This window comes from Nicotiana tabacum, chromosome 3 (assembly GCF_000715075.1).
Source record: "Nicotiana tabacum cultivar K326 chromosome 3, ASM71507v2, whole genome shotgun sequence".
Lineage (NCBI taxonomy): Eukaryota > Viridiplantae > Streptophyta > Magnoliopsida > Solanales > Solanaceae > Nicotiana > Nicotiana tabacum.
The window spans coordinates 147,823,912-147,850,354 of NC_134082.1; the positions used below are offsets into that span (position 1 = coordinate 147,823,912).

Here is a 26,443-nt window from a genome sequence, read left to right on the forward strand (position 1 = left end):
TAGCTTGCCCTTCTTCTCAAATCTCATCATGCCCTTCATGGGCGACACCCGAAGAAACACTCGCTCTCCGACCATGAATGCCATATCACGAACCTTACGGCCGGCATAACTCTTCTGCCTGGACTGAGCTGTACGAAGCCTATCCTGAATGATCTTAACCTTCTCCAAGGTATCCTGAACTAAATCTATACCCAACAAATGAGCCTCTACCGGCTCAAACCACCCAACCGGCCACCGACACCACCTACCATATAATGCCTCATAGGGAGCCATCTGGATGCTCGACTAATAACTGTTGTTGTAGGCAAACTCCGCTAACGGCAAGAACTAATCCCAAGAACCTCCAAAGTCAATAACACATGCTCGGAGCATATCCTCTAAAATCTGAATAGTACGCTCGGTGTTGACACCTAATTTTGTCCATCCTTTCTTCCATTCTTCCAATTTACTTCTTTGAGTCACTATTTTGTTCGCAAGGCCAAAATGTTATTACTAATATTTCATGCAAAAAGATATTTTTTGCTTTATTTTATTATCATTATTTTATTTACCTCTTGCGAAAGACATTTTTATTATTCTGTTTGTATTTCTTCACCTCTACTATTTATGAATATTTAAGCAACTAATTTCAAGTTGTCGTTTATCAAAGCTCATCAAATGTTGGGGCAGTGATGTTTCATGCTCAAGCCTTTTACAAAGTATATTCACTTTATTAATTTAGCTTCGCTTTGTATTTACATGTTATTCAATATATTTTTTGCCTATTTTAGATTGATTAACTTTTATGGTAGAGTGTTAGAAGATCCCAAAGATGGTTCATCATTTTAAAATATGTTCAAAGATTTTCAAATCAAATTGCATCCCCAATTCCCATATCCCACAAAATCCTTTACTGAAAATCTTTCCTTTCCTTTTTAATAGTTTTCTTCAACGTCTGCTTTCTTTTTAAAAGTATTTATCTTCCAACTTCTTACTCCACAAAAAATTTTAAAAAAAAAAAAAAAAAAAAGTCCCAAAACCAACCAAAATTTGCCTAACGTCTCTTTCCAATCTTTTCCCTGGCCGTTTAAATCTTTTCCTTTATGTTTTTAATTATTTGCTTTCCTTCTTTTTCAAATTCCTATGTTAATTTTCCTAATATAATCTCAAACGGATCACTCCCCAAAATCACTCCTTTTCCATAAAAATTGTCACTCTCCCTAACGTTTTTTTCCTCATGTCTTCTCTTAAATATCATGATTTTTTCACACAGAGGGGGATGACATATACCCTCTTCTTCATCTCTCTACAATAAAAGAAAAAGAAGACAATCATCTTCCACATTTTTTTCTATCAACTCTATTGTTCTTCCATCGACCTCTTCCACTATCGCGCCTCAAACGCATCCCCACTATCCTTAATTTTCTTTAATTTCTCCACTTATCTTCACCATCTTATTAATCTCCCCTTTCACTGTTTGTCACTGCACTCACTTGCATTGAAAACTCGCTTGGAATCCGCTTTCACAATTATGTCTCTTGCTGCAATTTACGTTGTTGCTTCGTTGTTCGGCCGATGATGTTTAGGAATTGCTAAAACATGGCTCTACCCTCAAAATCTACCCGCTATTGCTGTCACGGTACAATTCCCTTATAAATATGAAGTTCGATATTTATGACTTTCTATATTCGTTGTCAGGATTCAAAAGTTCGGCTCGGCTTCCCTTTAATTTTCTCCAATACTACTCTATGATTGTTTGATTAATCTTTGAGTTAACTATATGATATTTATCTGGTATTTTTGCTTTGTAAAATTTGCTTGTCAGTAATTGCGCATATGTGTTAAGGAAATTTTGGTAGTCGCTATAGCGTATTCACATTATTGGAATAGTTTTCCTTTTTTACTTTGTGCATATTGTTTCATCATTTCATGCTTAGCTATTCTCGACTGCTCTACTAGGTTCAAGAGAATGTGTCATTTTGTAATAAAGTTAATGAGAATCAGATTTGTTAAAAAACTAAGTAGGAATAATTAAGTTGATTATAAGAAGTGACTTTATAAAGCTAGTTTTTATCTTTCTATGTATTTACTTTTGTTTCACTAGTTGGTGGTGCTCTTTGTATAGATCATGTAAAACTAAAAGAATCTTTAAAAGGTTCATGAGGATATATCTAAATGTCACCTCTCTACTTCTTTTATTTAAGACTAGATAAATATGGTAGTTTGCTTCTATTTTCAACTTTCTAGAAAAGTAACACGTCTAGCAACAATACTTAGCATCAATCTGATTAGTCGTTCTAGTTCAACCTCTTCATGTATTTATTTTTTTGTGCTAAATGTGCGTGAGCCCTCTCTAAGTTAATCAATAATTTGTGAGAGGCTAAGGACATTGAGGTCGAGTCCTCGAACCAATACACAGCAGTACTTTTTTAAAAGTGACTAGGTCGGTCTTTCTTTTTTAATTTTTTTTATTTATTAATTTGATCTTCTTCACTGTAAGAATATTCGCTTATTATGTGAACTTGTTGCAATATTTGTGAGGTCTGGCATGTTTTCGTTTACTAAATTACTTATTACCTGCCTGATACTCCTTTTCAACCGGCTAGTCAAACTACGTGTGCTTTACTTATTTATATATTAATTTGACCTCAACATTAAACTCGCCACCAAGGTTGAATGGCATGTGATTAACAATTGTCATAAAGCCATGCCCTTAAGGTGGCGCACATTTTATTAATAACTTTTTTTTCTTTCCTTGTGTTTGAGCCGCGATTACCACAAGAATTCGTTGGCAACTCGCCATCGAGGAAAAGAAGTCTACCCACTTACCTGTTTCTGCTTCTTTGGTGACCAATTTAAGAGTTCTAAATGTCCATAAGATGCTTACTTTAAATCCCTTGGAGGGAGGTTAGTCATTTATTTTTGCTCTCTTATGCACTCTCAATATTTTATTATGCGCTTATTTGATATTTGTTTGCATGTTTATTTATTTTTCTATATAATTTACCCTCAATGTGATTTTCAGTTTAAAAATTAGGATTGGCACCTAGCTAGTTTGCAGTTACATACTTATTGATCACATATGGCCTTGCATCTAGTAAAGATCGTTATGTAAAGTATATGTTTTGCATCTAGTTTAATTTAATTTTCTTCGGGAAAATAGGATTCCACATCTTGTTTTAAAGACATAAAAATGAGCAACTTAGTTTATTTAATTTCTTTATTGTCGCATAGTTATGCTTAACCCAATAATCCCACATAGTTTAAAATTCGGTCGGGAACCATAAATGTGGACCTCGAAGAGTGCCTAACACCTTCTCTTTGAGGTAATTTGAGCCCTTACCTGATCTTTGGTAACGTAGACTAGTCAAACAGAGTTATCTGCAAATAGGTACTCTAATGCACCTTAAAATCGTTAGGTGGCGACTCTTCTATTTTAAAAACCTTCATTTAAAAGAGTTGTCACATGTCTAAGCCCGCTTTCACGAGAAAACGGGGAGCGACACTCGGACTGTCCGTCCGTCTGAGGATGAAATGATCTGCTCAACTCGACCTGCGTACCCAACTCACGTTGTACTTCCCTCTAGAATGCGATGTAGAATGCATACCTCGGTCAGAAATGATATACACGTGCACACCATGAAGATGAACGATCTCACGAATATAAATCTCTGCCAACCGCTCAGAAGAATAGGAAACTGCCACAGGAATAAAATGCGCTGACTTAGTCAGCCTATCTACAATAACCCATACTGCGTCGAACTTCCTCTAAGTCCGTGGGAGTCCAACAACGAAGTCCATAGCGATACGCTCCCACTTCCACTCAGGAATCTCAATCTTCTGAAGCAAACCACCAGGTCTCTGATGCTCGTACTTTACATGTTGACAATTCAAACACCGAGCTACATACGCAACAATATCCTTGATCATCCTCCTCCACCAATAATGCTGCCGCAAGTCCTGATACATCTTAGCGGTGCCTGGATGAATAGAATACCAGAAACTATGGGCCTCCTCTAGAATTAACTTACGAAGTCCATCCACATTAGGCACACAAACTAAACCCTGCATCCTTAAAACTCCGTCATCTCCAACTGTAACCTACTTGGCACTTGCATGCCACACTGTGTCTCTAAAGACAAGCAAATAAGGATCATCATACTGCCGATCTATGATACGCTCAAATAATGAAGAACAACCGACTGTGCAAGCTAGAACACGGCTGGGCTCAGAAACATCCAACCTCACGAACTGATTGGCTAAATCCTGAACATCCAAAGCAAGCGGTCTCTCACCGACTGGAATATACGCAAGGCTGCCCATACTGGCTGACTTCCTGCTCAAAGCATCGTCCACCACATTGGCCTTCCCAGGATGATACAAGATGATGATATCATAGTCTTTCAACAGCTCCAACCACCTCATCTGCCTCAAATTTAGCTCCTTTTTCTTGAACAAGTATTACAAACTCTTGTGATCCGTGAACACCTCACATGACACGCCATATAAATAGTGGCTCCAAATCTTCAGCGTGTGAATAATGGCTTCTAGCTCCAAATTATGAACTAGGTAATTCTTCTTGTGAATCTTCAAATGCCGCGAAGCGTATGTAATAACCTTGCCATTCTGCATCAACACCGCACCAATTCCAATATGAGATGCATCACAATATACTGTATATGGCCTTGAACCTGTGGGCAATACCAACACCGACATAGTAGTCAAAGGTGACTTGATCTTCTGAAAAGCTCGCCTCACACTCGTCCGACCACCTGAACTAGGCACCCTTTTGGGTCAACCTGGTCATCAGGGCTGCTATATATGAAACCCCTCCACAAAGCGATGGTAATAACCCGCCAAACCCAAGAAACTCCGGATCTCTGTAGCTGATGTGGGTCTAGGCCAGTCCTTGACTGCCTCAATCTTCTTAGGATCCACCTGAATACCCTCTGCTGATACGATGTGACCCAGGAATGCTACTAAACTCAACCAAAACTCACATTTCAAAAACTTAGCATACAACTGACTATCTCTCAGAGTCTGGAGAACGACTCGAAGATGCTACTCGTGCTCCTCTTGGCTGCGGGAGTAGATCAAGATATCATCAATGAAAACAATCACAAATGAATCCATATAAGGCTTGAACACCCGATTCATCAAATCCATAAAAGTTGCTGGGGCATTTGTCAACCCAAATGACATCACTAAGAACTCTTAATGCCCGTACCGAGTGCGAAAAGCTGTCTTAGGGACATCGGATGCCCAAATCCTAAACTGATGATATCCAAATCTCAAATCAATCTTCAAAAATATCTTGGCACCCTGAAGCGGTCAAACAAATCATCAATCCTTGGCAATGGATACTTGTTCTTTCTGGAGACTTTGTTCAATTGTCGATAGTCTATGTACATCATCATCGACCCATCCTTTTTCTTAAAAAACAACAACGACGCACCCCTGGGCAAGACACTAGGTCTGATAAAGCCCTTATCAAGCAAGTCTTGCAACTGTTCTTTCAATTCTTTCAACTCTGGCGGGGCCATACGATATGGCAGAATAGAAATGGGTTGAGTGTCCTATCACGACCCAAAAATCGACCCGATCGTGATGGCGCCTATCGTGAAACTAGGCCAGCCAACTTATTTTCAAATACTCCATATTTCATTTAGAACTTAAGAAAAATCTTATTTTTAACAGAATTCCGATAAAAGGTAAAAGTAGAAATCAAAACAAAACTAACATAGTCCGAGAATATCCAACAAATATACTAAGAGGAAGATAAGGAAGGAGAGGGCAGGACTGCGATCGCCAGGCAGCTACCTCGCTATCTCCAAGGAAAGTCCACCACTGAAATGATCAGCAACCGCTACCGTGACCCGAGATACTTGGATCTGCACACAAGGTGCAGGGAGTAATGTGAGTACACCAACTTAGTAAGTAACAAGTCCAAACTATGGACTGACAGGTAGTGACAAACCAAACCTCAACAGGTAATATCATTAACTGTACAGAAAAGTAGACATGCTTGCAGTTCAAGTAAAAACTCAACAATAAATAAATGCATTCTGAACAGTACGGAGTATAAAACTCAGGAACTCTCTACGTACCAATACACAACTAGCATGATCAATGTTCCATGTACCTTCACTCATAAGTGCTCAACCACTCGATACTGTATATATGGCCATCTGGTCCAGGAAAGATCCATCTCGGAATATATACATCACTGACCGCAGTCATCCAGTACCGAGGAAGGCCATTCCAGCCCTATGGGAATATCCATCTCCAGGTATAAATACTTAGGACAAGATTCATGTCCAGGGAAGATCCATCCCTCAATATCATCAACTACACTTATTGGGGGGTGTTACAGACTCCGGAGGAGCTCCTACAGGCCAAGCGTTATCATAATCATCAACATAACCGCTGCGACGTGTCGCCGGATCCCATAACTGTCACTCATAATTAGACTCTCGGCCTCGCTTAGTCATCACTCTCCGGTCTCACACTCACGGGCTCACAATGTCATAAAACTAGCCCGAAACAATGATATAATGTGCCAAATAATATAACTGAGACTGAGACATGATATAATATGCATGAACATGACTGAGTACTAAATATCAATAAAGCTAATGATATGACAGCAAGAAACGATCCCTCGAGTCTCAACAGTATCGGCGTGAAGCCCTTATAGGATATCTAGCATATTTTCAAAGCACATATACTTAATCACATGATAGGAACATGGATATCAACAAGAAAGAGTTACTAAGCGGTGCCATGGAATGATCTAGGCTGCACTTCTGATGGTGCACACCCACACGCCCATCACTTGGTATTTTGTGTCACCTCAATAGTTATCATAGAACACATAGTTCGAGGTTTCGAACCTTTAGAACCAAGTTTGGAAGCGTTACTTACCTCAAGCCAAGCCAAACTCTAGCCCACGATGCCCTTGTCTCTCGATTTGGTCTCCAAATGCCCCGAATCTAACCAAAATCAGAATCGTAACATCAATGTATGCTAAGGGAACAAAGCTCACGCGAAAATAATCAAATTACATCAAAATCCCGAAATTGGTCAAACTCGACCCCTAGCTCGCATCTCAAAATCCGATAAAAGTTACATTAATAAAATCCATATCCTCCCACGCGTCCATACATACCAAGAATATTAGAATCGGACCTCAAATGACCCCTCAAATCCCCAATTTACACTCTCCAATTTAAACCCTAATTCCCCAAGTTTAGGTTTTAAATCTCACTAATTTCATGTCTAATCAGTTAGAAATCACCATAGAATCGAGTATTGGGTTCAAAAATCTTACCTCCAAGCGTTTGCCTTCGAATCCCTCTTTCAATCCCTCTCAAAAAGCTTCAAAACCGCTCAACAATGGTGAAAAATGGCTAAAAATCGCGAAGACCTCTATTTAAACCTTCTGCCCAGGTATAATTTCCTTCTTTGCTAATGCGGCCAAGGCCTCGCGTTCGCGAAGCACAAAAATTACTGACCAAATAAATCCTCTTTCGCGAACGCGACTTCCTTCACGCGAACACGAGGCCTCAGCTGTCCAAGCCTTCGCGAACGCGACCTTACCTATGCGAACGCGATGCAAAAACTCTTGGGGTCCCAGGTGCTCCAATTACCCTACGCGAACGCGACTCCTCTCATGCGTTCACGGTTCACTGGAATCCAAAACCATACGAACGCGACCCCAGACTCGCAAATGTGAAGAACATTTTCTCCTCTAGGCCTAGCTCTTCTTCGCGAACGCGGGACTATCTTCGCGAACGCGAAAAACAAATTCTTTTGCAACAAAAACTAGTAAAATCTGCAACTCTCCAAAACCAAGAATTGGTCTGTTAACCACCCGAAACTTATCTGAGGCCCTCGGGACCTCAATCAAACATGCCAATACATTTCATAACATCATTCAAACTTGTTCCAACCTTCGGAACACTCAAAACAATGACAAAACACCAAATCAACCTTGGATTCAAGCCTAAGAACTTAAAACATTTCAAATTTCGCAATCGATCAAAAAGTCTATCAAACCTCGTCTGAATGACCTGAAATTTTTCACACACATCCCAAATGACATAAAGGACCTACTCCAATTTCAGGAATTCCATTCCGACCTGGATATCGAAATTTCCATTGCTGACAGGAAATTCCAAATTTCTAATTTTGCCAATTCAAGCCTAAATCTTCCACGGACCTCCAAACACATTCCGATCATATTCTTAAGTCCCAAATCACGTAACGAAGCTATTCGAACCATGAAAATTCACATCCGAGGCCTTCTACCCATAAGTCAACATTCGCTTGACTTTTTTTCCCAACTTAAGCTTACTCAAAAGAGACTAAGTATCTCATTCCTCTATAAAACCACCCCGAACCCGAACCAACCAACTTGATACCACATAGTATATAGCTGAACAAGACATAAAGAAGCAGAAATGGGGGAAACATAGCGGTAACTCATGAAACGACCGACCGGGTCGTTATATCCTCCCCCTCTTAAACAAAAGTTCGTCCTCGAAAGGGCCAAGAAATATACCTAAAGCCTCAAATAGGTGAGGGTATCTGCTCCGCATCTCTCGCTCGGTCTCCCAGGTAGCCTCCTCCATGGGCCGACCTCTCCACTGCACTTTCACTGAAGCTATATACTTTGATCTCAACTTTCGAACCTGACGCTCCAAAATAGCCATTGGCTCCACATCATAAGTCAAATTATCGCCCAACTGAACCGTGCTGAAATCCAAAACATGAGATGGATCGCCAATATACTTCGGGAGTATAGAAACATGAAATACCGGATGCACACTTGACAAGCTAGGTGGCAAAACAAGCTTATAAGCCACCTCCTCAACCTCCGAAGCACCTCAAAATGCCCAATGAACCGAGGACTCAATTTACCATTCTCCCCAAATCTCATAACACCCTTCATGGGTGAAACCTTCAGTAGAACCTTCTCCCCAACCATGTAAGACACATCACGGACCTTCCTGTGACAGCATAACTCTTTTGTTTGGATTGCACTGTACGAAGCCGCTCCTGAATCACCTTTACCTTGTCCAAAGCATCCTGCACTAAGTCTGTACCCCTAAGCCTAGCCTCACCCAGTTCAAACCAACCAACTGGAGATCTACACCGCCTCCCATATAAAGCCTCATATGGAGTCATCTGAATACTCAACTGATAACTACTGGTATGAGCAAACTCTGCAAGTGGCAGAAACTGATCCCATAACCCTCCAAAATTAATGACACAAGTGCGCAACATGTCCTCCAATATCTAAATAGTGCTCTCGGACTGCCCGTCCGTCTGAGGGTGAAAAGTTGTGCTCAATTCAGCCTGAGTACCCAACTCTCGCTGCACGACCCTCCAAAACTATGAAGTAAACTAATTACCTCTATCTGAAATAATGTAAACTGGGACACTATGCAAGCGAACAATCTCTCGGATATAAATCTCTGCTAACCGCTATGAAGAATAGGTAGTACACACAAGAATGAAGTGCACGGACTTGGTCAGCCGATCCATAATCACTCAAATAGCATCGAACTTCTTCAAAGTCTGTGGGAGTCCAACTACAAAGTCCATGGTGATCCGCTCCCACTTCCACTCTGGAATATCTATCTGCTGAAGCAAGCCGCTTGGTCTCTGATGCTCATATTTCACCTGCTGACAATTGAGACACTGAACTACAAATTCCACAATATCCTTCTTTATTCTTCTCCACCAATAATGTTGTCTCAAATCCTGATACAGTTTTGCGTCACCTGGATGGATGGAATACCGCGAGCTATATATGGGTCGCCTCCAAAATCAACTCCCCAAGCCCATCTACATTGGGCACATCTATCCGGCCCTGCATCCTCAATACTCCATCATCACCAATAGTCACATCCTTGGCATCATCGTGCTAAACTTTGTCCTTAAGGACAAGCAAATAAGGATCATCATACTGGCACTCTCTGATGCGATCGAACAAGGAAGACCAAGAAATCACACAAGATAAGACCCGACTGGGCTCCGAAATATCCAACCTCACAAACGGATTGGCCAAGGTCTGACCATCAACTGCAAGAGGTCTCTCCCCAATAGGAATAAATGTAAGAATGCCCATACTCACCACCTTCCTACTCAAAGCATCGACCACTACATTGCTTCCTCGGATGGTACAAGATAGTAATATCATAATCCTTTTGCAGCTCTAACCATCTCCGCTACCTCAAATTGAGATCCTTCTGCTTGAACAAGTGCTGGAGGATACGATGATCAGTAAACACCTCACAAGACACACCATAGAGATAATGCCTCCAAATCTTCAACGTGTGGACAATGGCAGCCAATTCCAAATCATGAACGGGGTAGTTCTTCTCATGTGGCTTCAACTGACGATAAGCATAAGCAATCACTCTACCCTCCTACATCAACACATACCCAATACCAATTCTCGATACATCACAATACACTGTATATGAACCCGAAGCTGATGAAAAAACTAACACTGAAGTTGTGGTTAAGGCAATCTTGAGCTTCTGAAAGCTCATCTCACACTCATTCGACCACATGAAAGGAGCACACTTTTGAGTCAATTTGTTCATGGGTGATGCTATAGATAAAAATCCCTAAACGAACCGACAGTTATAGCCCGCCAAACCAAGAAAATTGCGAATCTTTGTGGCTGAGGACGGTCTGGGCCAACTCTGAACTGCCTCTATCTTCTTCGGATCAACCTGAATACCCTCACTGGACACCACGTGTCCCAAGAAAGTCACTGAACTGAGCCAAAACTCACACTTGGAGAACTTTGCATAAAGTTTCTCCTCTCTCAATCGCTGCAACACGACTCTCAAATGCTCCGCATTCTCCTCCTGACTACGCGAGTACATCAGAAAATCATCAATGAATACAATGACAAAAGAGTCGAGATAAGGTCGAAACACATTGTTCATCAAATGCATGAACGCTGTTGGGGCATTAGTCAGCCCAAAAGACATCACAAGGAACTCATAATGACCATAACCGGTCTTGAAGGCTGTCTTAAGAATGTTCGAGTCCCTGATCTTCAACTGGTGATACCCTGAACGGAGATCAATCTTAGAGAACACTCTCGCTCCCTAAAGCTGGTAAAATAAATCATCAATACGAGGCAAAGTATACTTTTTTTGATTGTGACCTTGTTCAGCTGCCTGTAATCGATGTGCATTCTCATAGTGACATCCTTCTTCTTCACAAATAAGATAGGCGCACCCCACGGTGACACACTAGGCCGAATAAACCCCTTATCAAGGAGCTCCTGAAGCTGCTCCTTCACCTCCTTCAACTCCGTCGATGCCATACGATAGGTGGAATAGAAATGGGCTGAGTGCCCGGCACCAAATCAATACCAAAATCAATATCTCTGTCCGGTGGCATGCCCGACAGGTCTGCAGAAAACACATCCGGAAAGTCCATCGGAACCGAAATTGAATCAATGATAGGAGTCTTTACACTAACATCCCTCACGAAGGGCCTTCAAAAATGAAATCACTCTGCTGGGTACATAATCCGTCGAACTTCGCTGTCACACCTCCTTTTTCTACCTCGAAAGGGGTATCGGGAAGGTTTTCCAATAAAAGTGACAATAATTAAAATGAGATTATTTATTTTAAATTCAGGGTCGCCACTTGAGATAATTCATAGTGTCCCAAGTCACCCGTTTAAAATCCAGAATCAAGTATGTTTGACTCTGTTTTATAGTTCGCGAAACACAGAAATCCGGGTAAGGGATTTTGTTAACCCGGGAGAAGATGTTAGGCATTCTCGGGTTCCGTGGTTTTAGCACGGTCGCCCAACTATTGTTATTGGCCTAATTATCTTATTAATTACACATTTAAAACCTACATGCTTTTTTAGCTTTTGACTCTTTTAATTATTTATGGAATTATTCTGGAACAAGTTACGATTGTTGTACACTTATTTGTTTGGTACACATTGCGGATCGTGTCACGGGAACCGTACCCACGACACACAACATGTTTAAATTGTTGACATTATTAGTTGTTATGGTCGGGTCACATAAATGTACCCCCAAATTTGAAAATTAAGTATCACAACTATGTCACGGGAACCGTACCCGTAGCCATGATAATTTATTTAATTAACGCGCCTAAAGAAAACTACGAGAGTTCAAAGCATTTTTCTACATTAGTTAAGACAATGATGTGAGGGCCGTAGACTATGCGATTGAGTGGCACACCTCAACTTATTTAAAGAATTTGTACTCAAATTAAAGCAAACCATGGGTATTCATATTTAAAATTAAGTTTGAAATTTAATGTGTAGCTACTGATTGTGAATATGCATTGGATAATATATTAGGCTTTTAATTGTTTTGAGAAGAAGTGGGCCAGCAGTAGGCCCAATTTGTTATATGCAAAAGTCTTTAAGAGAAGAACAACAGCTGGCAGGCACTGGGCTCAAAGTGGAGCCCAAGAGTGAGGACAAAAGGGCCAAGATAAGTCCGGCGAGTTCCATTGGGCCAGTACTAGGCCCAACCTTTAAAGGCAGGCTTTCAATGTTGCAAAAAACTTTATTATATCAACAGAAATTTTAGGAAGAAATGCGCTGAAAATACTTGGGCCAAAATTGAGCCCAGAAAGTGAAAGAAAAAAGAAGTCATTCATATGGGGCTTAGTTTAAAAACCAGCTGCCTCGTCTAGGCCAAATACCAGGCCCAGTTATCTTAAATAAAGGACCTTTGATGTCTAGGCCTTGATTGTGCCTGATTTCATTTTTTGGGCATAGAAACCAATTATCCAATTACTAAAAATGTAGAGTATTAGTCAACTATTATGAATTAATTTGTTTAAACATGCTATTAATATCAATCAACAAGAGATCGACTCCTGAACTCATTCATGGACTAATTTAAATCTACACACGCCATCATGCTCAACAATTCACACACATAAATGTATATTCAATAACCTTTAACAAAGTACCAAATAATTACAACTACTAAATATAGTAAATCGTTAAACCAACATAGATGAATTAAAATAACTTGAATGTCTAAACCATCTAAATACATTAGCATCAGTATCGACAGTACTTAAGCAGGACTAAAAGAAGTTACATATTCAAATGAAGAAGAACAATAGAAAAACATTTAGCTAAGTATAAATCGAGAGTCAAATTCCAAATCAACATGCTACAATTCCATTTTTTATCACATCAAGCTCATGAACATACCTGGATACAGCAAAAGAGAATGAAATAAGAACTTCAAGCTAAGAATGAATAAAGATCAGCAGTTAGTCAACAGCAATAGCAACTTCAATTTAATCTGTAACCAAGCCCAAAAAAACAGAAATCTAGGGAATGTTTTTATAATCTTTGCTAAAGAAAATCAGAAGAAAAAAATCCAGCTCTCACTCAAACAATGCAGAATGTTTTTAGTCTTTTCTAGGGTTCCAAATCTGTCTAAGGAGTAAGGGAAGGGTTCTATATATAAGCCACTGAAAATACCATGTGCTGAGAAATAGAAAAAATCGGGAATTATTCCCTCACACAACCCCTAAAAGCATCTTCCTAACAGAAATGGGACAGCTGGCAGCCTCTAATTGGTTTCAGCATTTTTATGCTGGCCAAATAGAGCCAACTGCCCCTATTCTAGAACCTTCCCACATGATTTTATCCTATTCCATACTTATCCACCCTTCAAACAAACTCCTTAAGTTTCCATTATTGTTCAATTAAACCTACAAGTTTCTAATGACTTACAAATTAAGGCAAACACAACGGACAAGTCAATGCAAATCAAACAACAAAACTAGACAATGTGACTGAATTTTGAACATCTGAACATTTTAAAAAAAATAAACTAGAATAAACTAATTTCATGGTGAATCTCTGATTTGAAACACAAGAAGTCTAATTCAAACGGCTACCTAAACCACAATAAAATATTATATAAATCAAATTAAGTTTAAGAGACAAACAACAAAGGATGAACTGACATGGAGCATTTAAATCAAACTGATAAAAATAACACAAAATATCCTAAATAACCTAAAACATGCAATTAAATACCAGAATAAAGAAAAAAGAACAGGAAAAAAAAGAAGAACTAACATAAGAAAAGAAAATTATGAAAAATCTAGCCTAAACAGTTAAGAATCCAAATTAAACTAAATAGGTAGATAATAAAATAAAATTAAATAAAAGAAAAGTAAAATCAGAAAAACAAAACCAAACAAAGAAAGTAAAGAGGAGGTTACTGGTTTTTAACCAAAATGAACATGACGCCTAAAGCAGGTCAACGAATGATGAGAGTGACGAACTTTGTTGGGCATCAGTGACCTTGGTCGGAAGCCGGCGACCCTCGAAACAAGTCAAGACTAGCGTTAGTCAATTGTTCTTAACAAGAAGAATTGCTTAACGCAAGTCTCGAGTAAAATAGAGCCCTAGGAGGCAAGGACTTGGAATTATAGTGGATTTAGTGTAAAGTCTTAGATCTAGATTTAAATAAAATAGGTGGGGATTTTTGGGAAACTAATGGTGGATTTAGAAAGATAAGAGGACATGGGTTGTATGGTACTAATTTGGGAAAGTTTGGAGTGTCGCCGCCACCGTGGGGTGATTTCCGGCGGCGGAATAAGGCAGAGACGGTGGGGGGAATTTTAGGGCGGCTGGCTTCTCTAGGGTTTGGTTAGAGACCGAGTGAAGGTGGGGGGGGGGGGTTCGGGGGCTGCTTCGGACAGTCTTATAGTAAGTTGACGACCAGTTCCCAGCCGTTGGATCTGGGACGATCAACGGCTGGGATTGAAACTTAGGGGAACGACGTCGTTTAATGTTAAAGGGGCTGGACCGGGTAAGAGGGATTGGGCTGGGTCGGATCTGAGTCAAAATTAATTGGGCTTAACATATTTGGCCCAAATTGAGTCCAAAACAAACCTTTTTTCCAAATTTCCTTTCTTCTTTTGTTTTTTTTTTTCTTTTATTAATTAATTAAGATCCTAAATTAAATCTTAAATTAATCTAGTTTACAAAATTAAGCTAATTATCTAATTATAATATTTACAAAAAAATAATTGATCCTACATTAAAGAAAAAAAATTACTAAATTAGCATTAAAGGCTAAAAAATGTAAAATGAAAGATTTTTTTTGTGATTTTCATTTTAATAAAGAAATTAATTAACTAATTAATCCTAAAATATAAACACTAAATCTAAATACAATGCATGATATTTTTGACATTTTTCATGATTTTAACAGAATTAGACGTGCACAAAAATGCAAACAATTAATAAAATAATCCTGCAAAATCCTATAAAATTGCAAATAATCTGGAAAAAATCTATTTTCTTTATTTTTATAGGAGTATTTCATATAGGGCAAAAATCACATGCTCACAGCTGCCCCTCTTTGCAAGGAAACACAAAGAGTTTTCGAGCAAAGATAAAATGAGCAATTACGAGGAATTTTTGCCCGTTTGAAACTCTATGGGAAACATCTTTTGGAAAAAGTCTGACCGAACCTTGCTTTAGAGGTTGCCTACATATCTTTGGCTATAAAGGAATCAGGTCATTGTAGTACTAGAAGTTTTGGTAGCTGGGACTACCGAGAAGCTGTGATTTCACTACTGCTGCCGTTGCTATTGCTTGTTGAACTCCTTATTACACCAAAACAAAATGAAAAGAAGCTAGGCTAAACTATGATCTATGAGTTACAAGAATCATATCTATGTATCTTCAAACTTGATCTTGAAACTTCTGTTGTTCCGCCGTGCATCTTGAACTATTGACTCGCACCATCGAGACGAGCTTCTGTTGTTGCTAACTCGAATTGAGTTCTGAAATGAATTCCCTTATTTTCTAGGTGGGCGCCTGATGGAAAAACTTGAAATGTATTCCCTTGTTATCTAGGTGGGCGCCTGATGCAAGAACTTGAAATGTATTCCCATGTTATCTTGGTGTGCGCCTGATGCAAAAACTTGAAATGTATTCCCTTGTTATCCAGGTGAGTGCCCGATGCCAAAACTTGAAACATATTCCCTTATTATACAGGTGGGCGCCTGATGCTAAAACTTGAAATGTATTCCTTTGTTATCCAGGGGGCACCTGATGCTAAAACTTTGAAATGTATTCCCTTGTTATCCAGGTGGGCGCCTGATAGCAAAACTTGAAATGCATTTCCTTGTTTTCCAGGTGGGCGCCTGATCCGAAACTTGAAATGTATTCCCTTTTTATCTAGGTGGGCGCCTGATGCCAAAACTTTAAATATATTCCCTTGTTATACAGGTGGGCGCCTGATGCTAAAACTTTGAAATGTATTCCCTTGTTATCCAAGTGGGCTTTTGATGCCAAACTTGAAATGCATTCCCTTGTTTTCCAGGTGGGCGCCTGATGCAAAAACTTGAAATTTATTCCCTTTTTATCCAGGTGGGCGTCTGATGCCAAAATTTGAAATGTATTCCCTTGTTATCCATGTGGGCGCCTGATGCCAAAACTTGAAATATATTCCCTTGTTTTCCAAGTGGGTGCTTGATACAAAAACTTGAAATGTATTCGCTTATTTTCCAGGTGGGCGCTTGATACAAAAACTTGAAATGTATTCCTTTGTTATCCAGGTGGGCGCCTGATGCCAAAACTTAAAATGTATTCCCTTGTTGAGGTGGGCGCCTGATGCAAAACCTTAAATGTCTTCCCTTGTTTTCTAGGTGGGCGTCTGATGCAAAAACTTGAAATGTATTCCCTTATTATCTAGGTGGGCGCCTGTGCAAAAACTTGAAATGTATTCCCTTATTACCCAGGTGGGCGCCTGATGCAAAAACTTGAAATGTATTCCCTTGTTATCCAGGTGGGCGCTTGATGCGAAAACTTGAAATGTATTCCCTTGTTATCCAGGTGGGCACCTGATGCTTAAACTCGAAATGAATTCCCTTGTTTTTCAGGTGGGCGCCTGATGCCAAAACTTGAAATGAATTCCCTTATTTTCCAGGTGGGCGCCTGATGCTGAACTTTGAAATGAATTTTCCCTTATTTTCCAGGTGGGTGCCTGATGCTGAACTTTGAAATGAATTCCCTTGTTCTCCAGGTGGGTGCCTGTCATTACAACAAAACAGACAAAACAAAACAAACTTTTCTGCCCCAGTTTGGTACTGGGAATATCTGTGAGTGTTAATCGAATCATGTTATCCAAAAGAAACCTAAGAATTTAAAAGTTGAAAATCCCATTATCCTGGAGGGCCCTGAGAACTAAAATTAAATCTCATCTTAAAAATGAAAACCTGAAAGCTGAATTCTATTTCCTAAAGGTAAAACTTAAACTAAATCCCATTATCCAGGAGGGTCCTGAAAACTTGAACTTAAATTCCATTATCCAGGAGGGCCCTGAAAACTTGAAACTAAATCTTATTATCCAAGAGGGTCCTGAGAACTCGAAATTAAATCCCATTATCCAGGAGGGTCCTGACAACTTAAAAATACATCCCATTATTCAAGAGGGGCCTGAAAACTCGAAATTAAATCTCATTATCCAGGAGAGTCCTGACAACTTAAAACTACATCCCATTATCTAGGAGGGTCCTGAAAACTTTAAATTAAATCTCATTATCCATGAGGGTCCTGAGAACTTTAAATTAAATCCCATTATCCAGGAGGGTCTTGAAAATTTACAACTGAACCTGTCTAGCACCTGCTTTCCTCACTAGGGTTCCTCCGGAACAAACAAAATGTCCTGCCCCTGTTTCAATCAAAGAAAATCTTATCAGTTTGAAAATGTGGTGGGTAGTTTGTGGCATTCTTGTTGAAGGTGACTTTTCCACTACCGCTTTGTTCGGATTAGCCGCCTTGGGCTAGCAAAGAATTGTTTGACCTTCTGATCAAACCTTAACCACAGAACTTTGAATGACCCGAGTGCCTCATACTCATCCTGCTATTTTATATTTCTGTCCTTCCAATTTGAACCTTTATATTCCCTCAAAATTCACGAAATCAAATGACCACTTGAACTCCCATTAACACCTTATTTCTCATTTTGAAACGTGTTATTTCTGGTATGCTTTGGCAGCACTTTGTTTTGTGCAATCTGAAAGTTAATAATAAGCTTTGAAATCCTTTCTTGCTTGCTTAACAAGGCTAACATTGGAAAAGACTTAGAAAAGTAGACCCAAAAGAAAATAAAAAAGAAGTGACTTCGAGAATTAGGAATAAAGAGGAAAATTTGAAACAAGATGACTATTTGAGGAAGAATGGAAAAGAGACTTATCTGATCGAAGTAGCTGGCACCAATGATCATGACATGCATTTTGGATTAATCAGCCCAGACCGTTCACCTAATCATATTGTGCCCTGTCTTCATACTTCGAAACCGAGATTTTCTATAATCCAATCTCTTTGCAAAGTCACGTGCCTCATTCGGCTTGCAGTGCCTTGACAAGTTTTCACCAACAGACCTCTCTCATTTGTTCATCTCTCGACTCACTATCTCCTTACGGTGCATGCGAGGGTTTTTACCAATAAGACTCTCTCATTTTAGTTTTCTCTCAGTTTTCCATCACCTTACAGTGCCCGTGAGGGTTTTTCCCAATAAGACTCTCTCATTTATTCATTTTTCCTTGTGTAGAACGGAGTGTTGCCCTTGATGTGTGTCGCATCCCTTTTTTACCTCCTTTTTTTATGGGGAAGTCCGAGTTTCGACATTTATGGGGGAAATAACTCATTTCCTTTTGGGAATTGAGTATTTGAATAGTCGCCACCTAAAGAATTAAGGTACGTCAGGGCACCTAGAGTAATTAACTCATGGACTAGTTTGCATTATCAAAGATTAGGGTAAGGGCTCGAAATAACCTTGAGGGGAAGGTGTTAGGCACCCCTCGTGGTCCACAACGGTGGGTCCCGACCGAACTTATATTTACGAATTAGTCCATTAACAAATAAATAGTTGAATCAAATAATTTGCAAGTAAAGCACGTTGTATCACTCAATTAATAAGGCAAAGATTTTGAACAAGTTGTACACATATGAAACAAAGTTTTAACAAAAGGAATTTTGGGAGAGGAGCAGTCCTAGGTTGGTTAGCCTATAGGATCACCCCACACAATGTCCGGTAAACACTCCTCAATGAGGGGCTACACGTGATATTAGCGCGTAGTCATCATATCCCATATCTACCCTTATTACCCCCTTAGTGGTTATTAAAGCGCGTGTTGGTCAATGATCTCTATTGCATGTTGTTACCCGTCCCTTCTTAATGGTCCTGGAGGAAATTTAGGACCCCTACCTATAGGTAGTTCTAGACAGACCCCTAAGGCTTAAAGGAGAAAATGCTTAGGCGACATGCAAGAACAATTAGGACTTTAGCACATAAGACAAAAGGGGAGCAATTAGAGGCTCAAGTTTACCTCCACAAAACAATGCACATAGGCAGCATGACTCAGATACAGATAAGGGCCTTTTGTTAAACAGTATCCTAAGGCAGGATGTCTAAGTGAATATCAAGACACAGAAGATAGGCATTTTATTTTATAAACTCAGAAGTAATGGCCCTATCAGTTTGCCTACTGATTTTAAACCTGTTAAGTCAGGACAACATTAAGTAACAGAGACAGTTTCAGAGTTACAGGATTTGAAAATGTCCTATAGGCTTGCGTACATGCGGAATAATGATAACTACGTTTTATAAAATAGGGGCAGATTTAAGATTGACTCTTAAGTCCCTATAGACTAGTTTCAGGAAAAAACAAACCTTTAATTAGACTAGTTTCGAAGCAAACTACTCAAGAATTGGATTGACTTATTTAAACTAAACTGATTTTAGATCTAGGCAGAGTTTCTGATATTGTTTCTTATAGGCATGACATCTAATTATTTAAGTACTGATGTTAGAAACTTGTAGGCGTGACAACAAATAAAAAACACATGTAAACACTCGTTATAACAGAAGTTGAGCTGGATCATATCCTATAGACATTGTATCTACTTGTGAAGCTGATTTTAAGACCTATAATCATGATTTCTATTATTGGAACCACTTGAAACCTATAGGAATGATTTCTAACATGGTAAGGTAAAATATAGCAAAATATCAAGTCCTATAAGCATGGTTTCTATCCGTATTACCCCACAAATATGTAACTACCCACCCTTTTCCACTAGTTACCCCAATATCCGTTTACAAATTATTACCGACCATATGAATAAATTTCATAAATAGATAAAAGGAAAAGAAGACGTTACATTATAGGGAGTCTGTATCAGGCCCAAGTGATTTTCCAAAACCTCTAATAGCCTCAAATGCCCAATTTCATAGACAATATCATTGTCTAGGTGCGTCAGAGTTCCCTAAGTATCTCAAGGATCCCAGACAGTGCTCACACCTAGACTTGGTAACCAAATTGAGTAAGTACAGTGTGGAAGGGCCAACCTCAGTGTGTCAGAGTTCAGAGGGTTCTCAAGAGAATCCCAAGGCAGTACACATACTGGAGGGGGTAGAACCTAATGACTTAGGAGTAGAGTGAGAATGCTTGACACAGTTTGAAAGGTTTTAGTGGGAAAACAGTGTTAAAGAGATTTGCTTGAAATAGTTTTGTAAATAAGAGGGTTGTTTAGTAAAATAGCTTTTGAGAACAGTCATGTAACTCAACAAACAGCAGGTCAGTCAAGCAAGTTCAGCAAACACTCGGGGAACAAGTCTCCACATAAGGTCAATTAGGGGTTGTGGACAAATAAGGCAGGTATGATAAACACATAATAGGCAGAAGTCCTTTGCTCTTAGTGCAGGTAGTAAGACATAGATTCAGGAGTATTAATTAGAACACAATTACAAAACCAGAGATGCCTAGGGGGATTTATGAGAGTTGGGAGATAGTAGAGTATAGGATTTTATACTAAACATGACTGAGCATAATATTAAAACAACTTGGGCAGTAGCCCAACAAGTGCATACTAGAACTAGTAGACAAGCATTAAACAGAGTAGAGTCAAGTTACTAGTTCATGAGAGCATGTTGAAGCAAAGAGATTAATTACATGTTGAACAACAAAACCATAGGTAAAAACAAATCAGGAACATGATGAACTGAAGTATTAAAAGAAACATATTATTTTTGGGGCTTGAACTGAATTCAGAGCTGTTACATCCCGTACTTTAACGTTAGGATTCGTTGAATAAATAACAAATGAGTTGGAAGGGATTAAGGTACATGATGATAGGGGTGTATGACCCTGTAAGTTTGAAGAATTTCAGAACTACTATATATTGGCTTGATATGTATTTTCTTTGAACTAAATCATTTTCGGTAAAAGTTGATAGATACGATTTTATATGGTTGTGATAAGTTTTAAATTAAATACATGACATGCGGGAGGTTATAAATGAGGTTTTATTTATTATAAGAGTAGATAGTATTTTATCATAAGAAAAGTTATCCTTTTTCCGTTTTGAGAATTTATAGTATAAAAAGAATTTCATTATTGTAAAGATATAAATTATATTCTCACAAGAAAATAAGGTTATATTTTACCATTTAAAATTAAGCATATGAAAAACATTTACTCTTTATATGAGACTAGGAAAATTAAAATATTGAGAAAATATATGTATTTTTACATGGATGTTTTAATGAAATAATAGTGTATATATTTATTTTATATGGTACCACATGACCATGATAGTGTGATGTATAAAGTATATTAAAAATAAGTAGAGTTTTAAGTAATTTGAGACATTTCTTAATTATGCGGGAAATTGCTTAATTATCGGGTAACGGAATATTTCCTAATTACCTAATAAGTGGATAAAGATTAAACTTACCCACCTCATCCCCACGTGGCAGGCCCCTCACCTTCAAATTAATGACTCATTAGTCATTTAGAATGGGTGTCACACTGTTAGAAGATGAAAGCTTTTTACTAAATTAGGTCACCATATATAGTATAATAATGGCTTCAATTTAAACTTCAAGGGATTTTTCCTGTCTGCGAGAAGCTGGTTAATTCGAAAATTCAATCAATGACAATTACTTCAGGTTTGTTCTGTTCATCTTATGCCCTCAAGTTTTGGCTTATTGAGATATATATCTCTGGGGCTTTGCTTCAATGCCAATAAAAGTTTGTAATCTTTGAATGTAAGTGTCTTCAACAGCCTACTCAGCTTGCATGCTGTTCGTAAGTTCATGTTTATTTTGTTGACATTCACAATCTGGTTTGTTTATGAGATATGGGAAAGGTTATGGCGTTATATACGCATCACCATCTGATCAGCTGGTATACGATGATGATTTTGCCCATAGTGGCTGAGATGATATGATGGGATGCCCTCAGAGGCTTGATGATGTTATGAACACATGTACCTATGCACGACATAACATTCATACGCATATGCATGACACTATAAGTATTAAATGATATACAGAGTTATCCAGACTTACAGGTTGAGTCCTTTACTCCATGTTTCTTCCATACTCTTTATATATTTATTTAGATGCCTCATATACTCAATACATTATTCGTATTGATGTCCTTTTGTTGGGGACGCTGCATTCATGTCTGCAGGTATAGATAATCAGTTTGATGATCCCTCATAGTAGTCTAGGTTAGCATTCAGCGAAGGATCGGTAAGACTCCACCTCATTCGGAGTACAGCCGAGTCTGTGAGTCATCGTCTCAAAGTTTTGTTACAGACTTATGGGTAGGCCGGTACCCTGTCCCATTTGATGTCAAATACTCTTAGAGGCTTTGTAGACACACAAAGGTTTATTTTGTATAATATGTCAGATGCCTTGATGGCTCATATGTATTCATATTTTAAGAACGATGGTTCATTGATACAATGCTTGCCCACTTATAGTTATACATTACGAGTTGTGGCCATGTTGGCCCATGATAGTTGCAGAAGAAGAAAAAGGAGTTGCAGAGTGGTTCGCTCGGTCCAGTACGGCACCGGGTGTCAGCCACGCCTCCCCAGGTTTGGGGCGTGACAAAGTGGTATCAGAACGAGTCGTGTCCTAGGGAGTCTACAAAGTCGTGCCTAGTAGAGTCTCACTTATGGATGTGTTGCGCGCCACATTTATAATGGAGAGGCTATAAGGTATTTAGGAAATGTTACCCTTCTTTTGTTTCCCGATTGTGCCATAGAACTGAGCCGTAAGAAGTCAATATGAAGTTTTCACCAGGTTTCGTATGCACTAGAGGTGCTATCATAATAGAGCTTTAAGGCGTAGATGTAATTTCTACTTATGTGAAAGGGATGTTATAAAAGAAATAGAAGATACGATGCGAAATTGAAAAGTAAGTAAGGTAAAGGTGAAGAAGATACAAGATACTCAAGGTTGTGAATAGTCGAGACTTCAGAAATAGATTGGGTTTTAAGTTCAATTTACAGAGGATACCCTATTGAAAATTTTGCAAATCTCTAAGAGTTAACATTCGAGGATGAATGTTCTAAAGGGGGGAAGGATGTTACATCCTGTACTTTAAAGTTAGGATTCGTCGAAGTAATAACATATGATTTGGAAGGGATTAAGGTACATGAAGATAGGGATGTAAGACCCTGTAAGTTTGAAGAATTTCGGAACTACTATATTTTGACTTGATATGTATTTTCTTTGAAGTAAATCATTTTCGGTAAAAGTTGATTGATACGATTTTATATGGTTGTGATAAGTTTTAAATTAAATATATGACATGTGGGAGTTTATAAATGAGGTTTTATTTATTATAAGAGTAGATAGTATTTTATCATAAGAAAAGTTATCCTTTTTCCGTTTTGAGAATTTATAGTATACAAAGAATTTCATTATTGTAAAGATATAAATTATATTCTCACAAGGAAATAAGGTTATATTTTACCATTTAAAAATTAAGCATATGAAAAATTTGTACTCTTTATATGAGACTAGGAAAAATAGAATATTGAGAAAATATATGTATTTTTACATGGATGTTTTAATGAAATAATAGTGTATATATTTATTTTATATGGTACCACATGACCATGATAGTGTGATGTATAAAGTGTATTAAAATATGTAAAGTTTTAAGTAATTTGAGACATTTCTTAATTATGCGGGAAATTGCTTAATTATCGGGTAACGGAATATTTCCTAATTACCTAATAAGTGGATAAAGATTAAACTTACCCACCTCATCCCCACGTGGCAGCCCCCTCACCTTCAAATTAATGACTCATTAGTCATTTAGAATGGGTGTCACATTGTTAGAAGATGAAAGCTTTTTACAAAATTAGATCACCATATATAATATAATAATGGCTTCAATTTAAACTTCAAGGGATTTTTCCTGTCTGCGAGAAGCTGGTTAATTCGAAAATTCATTCAATGACAATTATTTCAGGTTTGTTCTATTCATCTTATGCCCTCGAGTTTTGGCTTATTGAGATGTATATCTCTGGGGCTTTGCTTCAATGCCAATAAAAGTTTGTAATCTTTGAATGTTAGTGTCTTCAACAGCCTACTCGGCTTGCATGCTGTTCGTAAGTTCATGTTTCTTTTGTTGACATTCACAATCTGGTTTGGAAAAGCTATTATCATCATGACTTACCCCAAAAGAAGGGGGGTGCTGTTGAGATAATGGTTGTTCTACGGCCACTACCACATTTTATCTTCTCACTTCTACTGCTTGATACAGATTTAGTCATTTTAGGCTTGTTACAATTCATGAACAAAATTGTTCTTTCTACTGTTTATATAAAGTGTAGGTGGAACTTGATTTCATCTTTCTATTAGTATTTCTAAATCTAGAGACATAGTTTCTTATTTTCTCGAGCGAAAATTATGTTAAAGCAGGTAGTATCTAGTTCTATAAAATGAACCTTATCATTCTATGTTGTCCAAACAATGACAATCATTCAATTAATCCAGAATACAATAATTAGAAATTTAAATTGTATTCCCAATACACATGTTTGAGTCTTCTAATGAAGTGTTGGACGTTTAATATTTTCCCAAATACTTCAAAGATTTGTAATGTGCGTCCATTAAGAGTGTGACAATTTTCAAAACCTAAGATTCTTAGGTTTCTTGTTCCAATCTCATTGGAGACACATAACTCTAGGTTATTTCTTCTCATTTGTCTTAAGCCTTGGTGAACAGAGTCACCAGATACTTGTGTTAGCGGGAGGTAGCAGGTACCAGATAAATTTAGTCAAGGTGCACATAAGTTGGCACATGCACCACCTTTCCCAAAGAAAAGAGTTTGGTAATTTAAACTGTGTTTTAACTTGTAAGGATGGTTTTATATTGGAACTCAAGCTTTCTGTGAAGGAAGTCGTCTAGAGACATTGCATCTTTCATATACTGCTCATGAAGACATTTCTTTGTTTACTTTAACCTCAATGTCCTTTTCAGTTACATGGGGTACCTTGCCTAACGGCTGCAAAATTCATGGGCGTACTGACTTGGCTGAATATGCAGTGAAAAACTTGATTGATTTTAATCAAAGGGATAATGGTGTTATGATATTTCGAGAGATTTTATTAACGTACTTCTCATGCATTGCATTCATTCACATGTGCATTTACCCATGACCCAGACGACGTTATAGGCGTTATATACATGTATATTATATATATATATGGAATATGGGAAAAGGTTATGGCGTTATATACGCACCACCACCTGATCAGCTGGTATACGTTGATGATTTTCCACAGTGGCCGAGATGATATGATGGGACACCCTCAGAGGTGTGATGATGTTATGGCGTTATATACACGTATATATAAGTATATATATATGGGATATGGGAAAGGTTATGGCGTTATATACACACCACCATCTGATCAGTTGGTATACGACGATGATTTTGCCCATAGTGGCTGAGATTATATGATGGGATGCCCTTAGAAGCTTGATGATGTTATGAACACATTTACCTATGCACGACATAATATTCATATGCATATGCATGACACTATAAGTATTAAATGATATACAGAGTTATCCGGACTTACAGGTTGAGTCCTTTACACCATGTTTTTTCCATACTCTTTATATATTTATTTAGATGTCTTACATACTCAGTACATTATTCGTACTGACGTCATTTTGTTGGGGACGCTACATTCATGCCTGCAGGTATAGATAATCAGTTTGATGAGCCTCATAGTAGTCGAGGTTAGCATTCAGTGAAGGATCGGTAAGACTCCACCTCATTAGGAGTGCAGCCGAGTCTGTGAGTCATCGTCTCAAAGTTTTGCTACAGACTTATGGGTAGGCCGGTACCCTGTCCCATTTGATATCAAATAATCTTAGAGGCTTTGTAGACACATAAAGGTTCATTTTGTATAATATGTCAGAGGCCTTGACGGCCCATATGTATTCATATTTTAAGAACGATGGTTCATTGATACAATGCTTGCCCACTTATAGTTATACATTACGAGTTGTGGTCATGTTGGCCATGATAGTTGCAGAAGAAAAAGAAAGAGTTATAGAGTGGTTCGC

At 38.4% G+C, this 26,443-nt stretch overlaps 1 long non-coding RNA gene across 3 annotated transcripts; it reads left to right on the forward strand.

Annotated features, from left to right (window-relative positions):
- Positions 1-1,125: 1,125 nt before the first annotated feature.
- LOC142179521 (uncharacterized) lies at positions 1,126-26,443 on the forward strand. 3 transcript variants are annotated; one of them, XR_012707924.1, is made up of 4 exons: positions 1,126-2,886; positions 15,857-16,651; positions 16,745-17,074; positions 26,075-26,443. It is a non-coding gene; the product is annotated as an uncharacterized LOC142179521 (long non-coding RNA). The 3 variants fall into 3 exon arrangements; XR_012707923.1 differs by having other exon boundaries at positions 15,857-16,185; positions 16,279-17,074; XR_012707922.1 differs by having other exon boundaries at positions 15,857-17,074.